The sequence below is a fragment of the Procambarus clarkii genome, chromosome 47, assembly GCF_040958095.1.
Source record: "Procambarus clarkii isolate CNS0578487 chromosome 47, FALCON_Pclarkii_2.0, whole genome shotgun sequence".
Classification (NCBI taxonomy): Eukaryota; Metazoa; Arthropoda; class Malacostraca; order Decapoda; family Cambaridae; genus Procambarus; species Procambarus clarkii.
The window spans coordinates 25774190-25785542 of NC_091196.1; the positions used below are offsets into that span (position 1 = coordinate 25774190).

The 11353-nt window shown below is 39.5% G+C and overlaps 1 protein-coding gene across 1 annotated transcript in view; it reads left to right on the plus strand.

The window, feature by feature from the left end:
* Nucleotides 1-3202: 3202 nt before the first annotated feature.
* LOC123748409 (protein Fe65 homolog) overlaps nucleotides 3203-11353 on the plus strand; it is a gene marked incomplete in the record, with an annotated part of 258091 nt that continues 249940 nt past the window's right edge. Inside the window, 1 exon segment of the mRNA XM_069302187.1 lies at nucleotides 3203-3492.

An 11353-nucleotide genomic window follows, 5' to 3' on the forward strand; every position in this document is an offset into this window, starting at 1 on the left:
GATAGACCAGCTTGTGACCCACCCACCTAATACGTGAAAAGTAGCTGGCCAAGTCCTATAGATTTCTTCTCTTCTGAAGCAGTGGGAGAGAAGGGAGGGGGGAAGACTGGTGGAGATTTGGAGAGAGGATGGAATGGAAGGATGTTCAGGGAAATGGGAAGAGGGGGTCATAGTGAAAATGAGATGACAGAAGAGAGACTCACTGTAGTGGGATCCCCTTCCTAGTGTTTATATACTAGTAGATAAGTTGATCTACTTATGTTGCTATGATCACCACAAGGTTTTTGAGAAGACTGATCTGTCATCTACAAGCTGGTGCCCCCAGAAACCATATGCAAAGTGTACATAACAACACTCACTAGGAACCTCCTAATAAACAATACAACAATCTTTGCATCCACTACTGAACAGAGAAGACTGCAAATATTGGAAGCCATACTCATAAAAGAAAAAAAGCCACCCTAAATATACAGAATAACGACTTTGATACCTTGCCTACGCTCAGACCCAGACCTCGCATACAGCACCAGATATGGTGCCCACTGCCTTACTCAGTGTTTGATTGGCATCCATCCCCATTATATCCCTATTTCTTCACCTATGTGTGATTACTTAACCTTCCCCCCCCCCCCCCCCCCCGCCACAACTTCACTTCTTTTACATGTGTATTTGAGATAACTTTGCACCTTGTGTATTCGTTCCTTACCTGAAGATATTCCAGAGTGGAACGAAACGTTGTAGAAAATATACCCTTCAATAATCATTAGTTTCTTTACCGTGAATCAAGCAATCAAGTTCGGCAACTTGATTGCTCTTCTTAATCCCGAGAGTAAGAAAATGGAAGCATAGAAAGCTTATACTTTAAGATCAACAACTCCAGTAATGCGATCATATTTAACCAAGTAAATACAGTATATATATTTGGTTAAATATGATAGCGGCCTATCCCTGCCTGTTAGTAGGCAATGGCTGCCTATTCCTGGAGAAAATGAATTATAACATATAATTCTCTCGTGTGTATATATTGAAACAAATACACACAAATTGTGTATATCTATAGAAACGGTTTCCTTTGGAAGTTTTATCTTTTCATGAACACTAATGTCAGCGCTGTGAACATTTGTTATTTCTCAGGATTTCCTCAGTAACAATATCTATTTTCAGTGCTGAAATACCAATACGATGACGCCCTTGTCCGGTATTCAAATAAAGTGTTATCAACTAAAAATACAAACCAGACGTAAATAATCCCAACTAACATATAAACAATAGACAATACGAACTAACACGTAAGCCATCAGTAGACATACGTAACTATCCTACTATCTATTGTGTAAACAGCCGGTTTAAGATACGGGCGAACTGTTCAACCAAGTACTTATGAACAAATCCACAAGGGCCGTAACGAGGATTCGAACCTACTTATTATCGAACAAGTGCTTATTTTGGCAATGGAGAGTGACTATAAGGTGATGTGGTGAGGGTGTTATGGGGAGTAGTAGTCAGTGTCCCCGGGACCGTCGTTGTGGATGGTTGTCCTCGCAGCGAGAACCATCACGCTTGGATAATGACTTCATTCACCTGAAGAACTTATCAACTTAATGGTTGTCTCGGTTGATAAGTCAATACTGTATCCAAATTTCCTGTATGTACTGAATAATCTTTTGTAGAGTTTGTTACCGTTTTAAGTTTGTAAGAATAGTTAAATTAATTTGTGTCGTCACTGTAGTACGCATTTGTTAACTTTCTTGACTTTAAGCCTATATTTTCCATAGATGTTTCTAGTTTTATTAACGGGTTTATGTTCGTAGCTCGCCCCCTCTCTGGGTTGGTCGACAGTTGCTGTGTAATTGTTAATTAAGCTGTATGGAATGTTATCTTTCATAGTCACGTTTCCGGGAATTTTAGGAAAGATAATTTATAGTTGCTTACTTGTAGTAATATTTTCTGTATAATATTTTCAGTTTGAATTGGTTCATTGTTATAAATGCGAGATCAAATGTTTGCTATATGGTTTATTCCGGCTTGCATTCAAAATGTGCACTGCAATTATTGATAATAATTTACGATATAGTAAATCGAATCATATCAAACACTTTTTATACATACAATGGTTATACATTTACAGTTGGGAAAATTTATATACAAATGCAGTACATTATTTATATAAGACTGTCAGAACAACAGTATATAGCGCGTATACTTTGTCAAGTCGCTCATATAAGAAATTTTATTTGTAAGAACTTAAAACGAATCATTACAATACAGGCTGGACTAAACAGTGTACAGCAGTCTATACCAAAAATGTAAAGTTTGATTTAAAATGAGTGACATTTAGGTGACAATTTGAAAGGCGGTATAATGGAAAAAAAAAGATTTAGCATTAGAGCGGCTAGACATATATTGGCACGGTATTTATCACAGAATTAGGATGAGACAGAAGTAGAACTAATATAAACTAATCATACCACGAAGTTATAGAACTTTGCACACTCTCTGAGCATTCTGCACCGCGTTTTAAATCAAAAATAAATAATTTATTTAGGTAAAAAGAACGTTACATATTGAGTTACACGTAGAATGTTGGATTTCAAGATAGAGCTTGTATATACTATGCCTAAAGCCACTAATATGTACAGAGTTTCGGCCAACCAAACTTTGGCTGGCCGAAACTTTGGTTGTCAAAGTTTGGGGCACAGAGAGCTCGCTGAGCTGTGTTCAGGACTAGTGTACCTGCTGTTTGGTCAGTAAGCTCTTGTGACGGCCCTTAACAACGTAGTTTTAAGGTAGTGAACGAATCCACAAGGGCCGTGACGAGGATTCGAACCTGCGTTCGGGAGCATCATTTGATGCATCACGTTAGTGCGATTTCTGTATGTTTTTTAACATACAGAACAACGTACTTGTATACGTTGTTAACAAACATGGTTTCTGATTCTGAATTTGTCAACTGTAATGAATTTTAATCTGATAAATGTATAGTTTCTAAATCTTGAGTATATAGTATATAATTACAGATGTTACATATTGTGTTGTTATTATTATGATTTTCTTTTGGGCAAACTAACCCAATTATTAATGTACAAACAATTATGAGTAAAGTCTTTGAATTTGAACTGTTTGCGCCGGAAAGTGTGGCGGGTGAAGGTGCGCTTGGCGACCGGCACTTGCCGCCACAGTCAGCTGGTGAGCATGCGCAGTGCACTTGTTGACAAACATCACAACTGTCGTGCGAACACCTGTTCGAGTTCATTTCGCTGTGAACCATGAGTGACAAGAGCAAAATAAGGCACGACATTGGACGTGAAGTGTCATAGGAGACTTGTAAGTGTATTCAGTTTATTTTCCGCCCAAATTTTAGGAGAAAAGTTAACATTACAGCCAGAAAACACTTAAGTGAGAAGTGTGCACTTGTTTTTTCTCGACCACCGCCCACTCTACTCCTGTCAAATTACCCGACCTCGTATATCCAGCACCGTCTGCACTCAACAGGTAAATGAGTTGATATTCTCTTTTTTAATGTTTTTCATCGAGTATTGTTGGCCGGAGCTCTTGTGGGAGTGGAGAACTGTGAGGGGCGTGTAATAGGAGCCTTGGTGAGCCTTCACTACCTCCGCTTCGTCTCAGGAATGTGGGTTAACTTGTTAAGTGTGTCTCATGTCTTCAAACTTAATCAAACTTATCTGTGGCTGTGCGATGAGACATTATATAAAAAATCAGGGCTAATTAAGAGTAGAACAGTAGATTAGTAGAACATTAAATCATGAACGTTTAAATGCAGGTTTTTCTCAATTCTTCTGGATTGAAAATTAGTCATTAAATTGTAGTTGCATCCGGATTATAATAAATACTGTATTACAGCCCAATTTTTTTTTATTGCATTGATGAAAGAGCAATATCAAAGCAATATGATATGTAATATTTACATATCCATTACATATTACATATTACCATTTACATAGTACATATTACATATTATTCCCACTGTACCTTCTTGTATATAAATAAATAAATTTACAACTAATTCTGGATTGTGTGCTAGGTATCACAAGTAGATCCTGGTCTCTGGCTGGGTTCAGGGAGTAGAACTCCCAGAACCCTCTCCAGGTATGTGCTGGATATGGCTATCAAACAGAACATGCCAAACTTTGCCCACTGGGAAAAATGAATCAAAGTGAAATAATTAACAGATATTTGCAGATACAAATACAATATTGCCAATTCTTATAACACACTAAAGGGTTGGAGAAATTATATATAAAAATGTTACAGGAAGACCTTTGACATATGGGTAATATTATATAATTACCTTACTCATTTAAAATCTGACAATTATGTGGATAAGGTATTATGCTTAGCTTACGTAAGTTTGATTATGTTGAATACAAAGCTAAAAACACATGCTAGAATTCAGTACTGTACTGTGCTTACACTGACCTCTACACTAGCAGAATGTGTAGTTACAACCCAGAATTCAGTACGTAGTCAATATTCAAGAATGTCAAATTTATATATTTTTAATTTTACTAATAAACTTAAGGACACAGCACTATGTTGTTGCTACCCTAATCAAAATGAGAGATGACTGTTTTAGATCCAGAGGTAGCTTTCTTCATGTAATATCCCAATTTTGTTTATGTCAGATGTCTATATATATATATATATATATATATATATATATATATATATATATATATATATATATATATATATATTATAATTAAAATATATATATGTATATATATTGATTAATTTCCCAGCTAAATGATCATAATTAATAAATGATCATGCCTTTTAATCTTCACTGTCACTTTACTTACTACTACTTTCTACACCACAAACACCTTAGTGAGCACATCACCTATAGAGCAGTGGTCTTTGTTCTCAATTTGCAATCAGGGATCAGAGGTTCGACTCTCATGCGAGAGAAATAATGGCTCGGCATGTTTCCTTTCACCTGATGCCTCTTCACCTAGCTGTAAATACAGTAGGTACCGTACCTGGGAGTTAGGCTGCCATTGTGGGATGTATCCTGGAGTATAGTCAGTAGTTGGCCTAGTGGGACCTCAATATAAGTTGGGGTTTGTGTCCCCAACAACTGGAATTATAATCAGCTGAAAACATCTTTCATGCCAAGTCAGTAATTTATGTTGATGTCCCAATTTGGGTGACTAAACTCTCTGCAGAACACTTCACAAAATATGGTAGCATGGAAAAACATATTTTATGATTTCATAATTAATAATAATTTTCAAATTATAAATTATATTTGTTTATGATTTGTTATGATAATATTTATAATCAATAATCACATATTATCAGTTCTATACTTGTTATAGTGATGGTGATGAGGCATCTCTATAGTGATGAGGCACTATGCCTGATCACTACAGTGAATCTCCTCTGTTCCTATAGGACATAAAACTTGCACATGAGTAGTGATAGGCTACATTACACTACCAAACAAAATGCTCCCTCATGATAGAACTTCTCTTCTCACACAAAATTATTACTCTCGAACCTGAACCTATAGGACAAAGGGTTAAAACACTTCTCACACTTTAATAAATGTACATGTTATATCTAAGCCACTCCCGTGGCCATTAAAAAATAACTCCTCACACCATGCTGTGTGGCAGTTCCACACACCAGTAGTGGACTCACCAGGCCTCCTCGTTGCTGGACTGGTCAACCAGGTTGTTGGACCCGGCTGCCGGCAGCCTGACTAATGAATCACAGCCTGGTTAATCAGGTATCCTTTGGATGTGTTTATCAAGTTCTCTCTTGAACACTGTGAGGGGTCGGCCAGTTATGCCCCTTATGTGTAGTGGAAGCGTATTGAACAGTCTCCTTTACTCTGCCGAGTAAAGGTGTCCTCAGGTACGAGAGACGCTGAGTAAAGATGTCCTCAGCATGTCTCGCTAGACGCTATACGACGTATATTTTTATTTTACCATTATGAATATATTAAACATGGGTACCATGCCTGTATAATCTGAGCATCTTGACAAGTCGTGTGGTATTGAATAAGCGAGGAAATACATTTTCAGGATAAACTACAGTATAATTTGGTAGAATTATGTACGTTAAACGGCATAATGACCCATTTACCAGGTGAGGACATGGGGGGTGGGATCCCTGGTAACAGCCCTCACAAGATGAACGAATGCCATATTTCCTGTATTAGGCTGCGAACGTAAGCGGTATTTTATGCGCGCTTTAGTGAATGAACGTGATATTTCCTGGCGTGAGAAGATGAATGAATGTGATATTTTCAAGCTAAGGGCTTGAATGAACCGTCTGAGGATTTACACTTTCGTTTTCGAGTTTCCCCCACCTTATTATGCTTCAAATTTTTGGCTGTCTTCAACATTCTCGTAGTGTTCCTTATCTTACGCGTCATATATATACTTTATACCATATATCATATCTGTATACATACGCCTTTTATACACGCATAAATATATATACGAATTTTTTCTATATTTCTTATGTTTTTCTTCATTGTCGGTGGTAATGAAAATATCAATTCTCCAAAATTCATTTTTTATTGATGGTCTCAATAAAAAAACATCAATAAAAGTGAATTTTGGAGAATTAATATTTTTCATTACCACCGACAGTGAAGAAAAACATAAGAAATATAGAAAAAAATCGCGTTAGAATTATTAATCTTACTTTTTCGGTCATATTCAACAACACATGTTTACAAGGAAGACTGCTACCAAAATATACTAGCATATATATATATATACACATATATATCATTTCACTGTCATACTAAACTCAAAATTATAAATCTTTTTACCTCACTATGGTGATGGAAGACGCCTGCCTCTCTGGCTGGATTTTGGGTACAGCCTCGTGGCGAAATCCGTCTATGTAAACGAAACGCGGTCTGGGTCCTGCCTTATCCCAGGAGAGGATTTACGAAAACCCTTCTTGGAAGGGGATTTGCAGAGTCTGTCCTTGGATGGAGTCTGAGAGGGATTTGCGAGCTCATGGCGAGAGTGGATATACAGCTCGTCCTGGGAGGAGTTACAGGAAACTTTCTTGACAGAGTTTAACTGTGTTTATTATGAGAGTGGATTACTCTTTGCGCGCCACTGGATTAACGGGTTTGCCCGCCAAAGGATTTGCAGAGCTCACCCAGGAAAACTCCTCACAAAAGTCTGCCATTATTGTGTCGTTGGCTGGCGGTGAGCGCGGCTTTGTGCCAGTTCCATCTAACTGTTGGGGAGCGCACAGGAAGTGACTGTCCGCCTGACTTCTGAACTGCCTGGAATTTCTTAAAAATGACCCAACATGATTTCTAAACGGCTGGACATTTAATCGGTGAACATCTGAACGATCTATAATTTTCTTAGATTATCTAGCATGTCCTGTGAATGATGTTGAATTTTGTAATGTTCCCTAATGTAAATAAAGCAGACGTTAAATATCTAGATAACATATATAAATATCTAGATATTATTCTAAGATAACTTAAAACCGAGCTGTAAGCAACTGGAATGGTACATCACTCCAGGCTGATATGGAATTTGCTCAAGCGTTCTTGCGTTCGTTCCGAGGATCAACGTCCCCGCGGCCCGGTTTCTGGTCAGGCCTCCTGGTTGGTGGTCTGGTCCACCAGGCTGTTAGACGTAGGTGCTCGCAGCCTAATATGAATCACAGCCCCAGTGATCTGGTATTCTTTGGAGGTTTATTTAAGTCTGGATTATTCTTTGGATGAACTTTAATCAAGTTGTCATTTGAAGACTACGAGAACTGGGCTAGTTATGTCGCCCTCTTGTTTACACAGTGTTGAAAAGTCTTGGGGTACTTGATGTTGGTAGAACGTTCTCGCAACGTTCTCGCAACGTTCGTATTGCACATCTGTTTTTCAATGGGTCTTTTTCAATATGACTCAAAACGACGAAATTCTTTCTCGTGAGCTAACATAACCTCAGATGATCTTGGTTGACAGTGCGATGTGCAGTGTGTACTCACCTATTTGTGTCTGCAGGATTGAGCATTGACTCTTGGATCCCGCCTTTCGAGCCATCGGATGTTTACAGCAATGACTCCGGTCCTATTTCCCTATCATATTTAGTTTTAAAATTATGAATAGTATTTTGTTCCACAACCTGTTCCTTAAGTGCATTCCATTTTTCCACTACTCTCACATTAAAAGAAAACTTCCTGACATCTCTGTGACTCGTCTGAGTTTCCAGCTTCCACCCATGTCCCCTCGTTCTGTTACTATTCCGTGTGAACATTTCGTCTATGTCCACTCTGTCAATCCCCCTGAGTGTTTTATACGTTCCTGTCATGTCCCCCCTCTCCCTTCTTTTTTCTAGTGTCGTAAGGCACAGTTCCTTCAGGCGCTCCTCATGTCCCAGAGTTACGAGGAATGGGATGAGTCTCGTTGCAAACCTCTGAACCTTTTCCAGTTTCCTTATATGCTTCTTCAGATGGGGGACTCCATGATGAGGCGGCATACTCTAAGACTGGCCTCACGTAGGCAGTGTAAAGCGCCCTAAATGTGTGTGTGTGTGTACTTACCTAATTGTGCTTGCGGGGGTTGAGCTTTGGCTCTTTGGTCCCGCCTCTCAACTGTCACTGTGTGTGTGTGTGTGTGTGTGTGTAGGAATATCGAGAACAAACGAGACTCTTGCATGCGTGTTCGCCTCGTGGAATCATCACTCTGCCGTCCTATTTCCTGCACTCTTCTATTGTGTCGTGTCAAGGTCCTTACCGTTGTTGGGCCCATCTGTTCTGTCTTCCTCCTCCTTTGTTTGGTCGATAGTATATTTGTAGCCGGAGTTTGTGTTAGGAGAGAGAGGAAGCAGGGAGGGAATTACCAGGGGAAAGCGCCAAGCCATTACGACTATATAGCACTTGGAAGAGGGTCAGGATTTGGGATGGGACGGGGGAGGGAAGGTGTCCGTCCAACCACTTGGACACCACGGGAGACATCTCCCGTCACGCAGGGTGCAGCCGCACCTCCACAGGTCTCCAGTATCATCTATTGATACTGGTAATGGCTCAAAAGGGCCACCACTTACGGGCTATTCGTGCCCGTGCCACCTTTTGGGTGGCTTAATCTTCATCAATCAACCTTGGACGGTCGGAGATTGAACGCCAACCTGCATGAAGCGAGACCGTCGCTCTACCGTCCAGCCCAAGTGGTTGGGCAGAGAGAGAGAGAGAGGGGAAGAGAATGAGGGAGGTGGGTGGCAAGAGTAACTTCTCTTATTGAGCTTGTGGGTCCTCGTTTAGCTCTCTGGTTTAGTGCCAATGTTGTCAGATTTTGCAGAAACATGCCAGCGATGAATTTTTTTCTTATGTGGACCTTGAGAGTCTGTTGTCTTGAGGACTTTAGCTCTTGGGTGCAAATGTTGAGCTTGAGTGGGAGCCGGTCGGCCGAGCGGACAGCACGCTGGACTTGTGATCCTGTGGTCCTGGGTTCGATCCCAGGCGCCGGCGAGAAACAATGGGCAGAGTTTCTTTCACCCTATGCCCCTGTTACCTAGCAGTAAAATAGGTACCTGGGTGTTAGTCAGCTGTCACGGGCTGCTTCCTGGGGGTGGAGGCCTGGTCGAGGACCGGGCCGCGGGGACACTAAAAAGCCCCGAAATCATCTCAAGATAAACCTCAAGATTGCACACCGGAAGATGGATTTGATTAAAAAAAATATTTTACCCCTGGACACACCTATAGCGAAGAACTATACAAATAAGCACGATTCGTTTGATATAATATTAGTGAAAATAATTATATTAATGAGCAAAATACAATAATTATAATAGATCAAGAACACCAATAATAGGTAATATCACTGGAAATTGTATTACCAAGACTTATAGCTTTCCCCTTGACATCATGCACGTACAACATGCATATGTACAGGGTACATATGTATGTACATATGCATGTACATATGTACATATGCACGTACAACATGCATATGTACATAGTGCATATGTACAATAGTAATAATGTCACTGTAATACATGAATAACACTATGTAATAAGTGTGAATTGTTTGTCCTAAGGGTCGTGTTATTTTTATAATTGCTTGCCCTTAAAGTATAGAAAATGGCCAGTTATTTTCCTCAAACATCACTTTTACCTTTTGCTGGCACGGTTTAGGGGAAGATATCTTTAAAGGTACCTAAAGGCTGCCAACTTCTTATCTAGAGCCGAGACAATTTGTCACAGCCTTCAAGACATCTTTCCTAGGCTACACAGCCAAAAGTCAGTGCAAAGTTTAAGGGGGGGGAATAATGGGTCTTTATTTCGTCCCTCAGCTCGGCCTCTGTTAATGCGTACATCTTAAAGAAATATAATTAAATGTAAGGCTAAATTAAATGTTGTAAATATACGAAGTGTGAAGGTAAGCGAGCGTGAGAGGTACAGAGGACCAGGGGCCAGATTCACGAAAGTACTTATGCAAGCACTTACGTACCTGTACATCTTTTCTCAATCTTTGGCGGCTTTGTTTACAATTGTTTTACACAGTTAATGAGCTCCGAAGCACCAGGAGGCTGTTTATAACAATAACAACAGTTGAATGGGAAGTTTTCATGCTTGTAAACTGTTTAATAAATGTAACCAAAGCCGTCAAAGATTGAGGAAAGATGTACACGTTCGTAAGTGCTTGCGTAACTGCTTTCGTGAATCTGGCCCCAGAGGTCTAACCTGGCATTATTCCACGGTGGAAATATGAAACCAGTCGTGTCAAATCTCTCCACAAATGATCAATTATGTATGTATGATAAATATTAATAATATGTATGAGCAATTAATAAATACCAATAATACTCTTTAAGTAATTTATATGTATAAAGTTGTATTTACGTATAATGTGGACAATACAATGATACAAATGTTTTAGTAATACAAGGGATGATGAAATGTGGTAGGGAACCATAGAGCAGGCCGGCAGTTTAGTATATATTGTTTAAGTACATATTCTGCAGGTATGGTTGACTACATGGAGGGTTACACTGTCTTGTTGAGGTTAGCGACGAGACAGGCTGAGAAATTGATATTGAAATAAGTTTATTAAGGTAAAATACACAAATGGATGAGGTGGCTCAAGCTATTCTCATCCTCGTTCAGTATTCATATATATAGACACACATCACATACCTGGTTGATACTGGCTTGATGGGGTTCTGGGAGTTCTTCTACTCCCCAAGCCCGGGCCCGAGGCCAGGCTCGACTTGTGAGAGTTTGGTCCACCAGGCTGTTGGACAATAAACATTGTCCAAACAATAAACATCTTGCCGTATACATTTCCTCCTTGACACAAGTAGTATGATATCAGACGTAAATACTTTTATGATTTAGGTCGTAAGGGAAGGCT